This window comes from Mesitornis unicolor, unplaced genomic scaffold, assembly GCF_000695765.1.
Source record: "Mesitornis unicolor isolate BGI_N332 unplaced genomic scaffold, ASM69576v1 scaffold6064, whole genome shotgun sequence".
NCBI lineage: Eukaryota > Metazoa > Chordata > Aves > Mesitornithiformes > Mesitornithidae > Mesitornis > Mesitornis unicolor.
The window spans coordinates 2,424-2,812 of NW_010179285.1; positions in this window are offsets into that span (position 1 = coordinate 2,424).

The following is a 389-nucleotide window of genomic DNA, read 5'->3' on the forward strand; positions in this document are numbered from 1 at the left end:
CTGCAAAATTTCCTCCTCCTCTGACCCCACGTGGATCTGCTTGGGTGAAAGTCATCACATGACCACGGTGGCACCTCAGGACTCTAACAGAAAAATAGAAAAATGACCCCAAATCTCCTGGCCATCTTTGCTCTGCTCGTTTTGGTCGAGTTTCCGGATGAGTCTTTTCAACAGATCTCTAAATATTTTAACAGAATTTAAAGTAATTATTTCATTTTCTATTTTCAGTATAATCGCTAATAATTTAATCTGGTAAATGTTAAATATTTTAAAGATAAATGTCAATAATTTAATATTCTACTGATTTAACATTGTATACTTTCAGTATAATTTATAATAATTTAATCTAATATCTTAATATAAATTATCAATATAAGAATACTTTAATT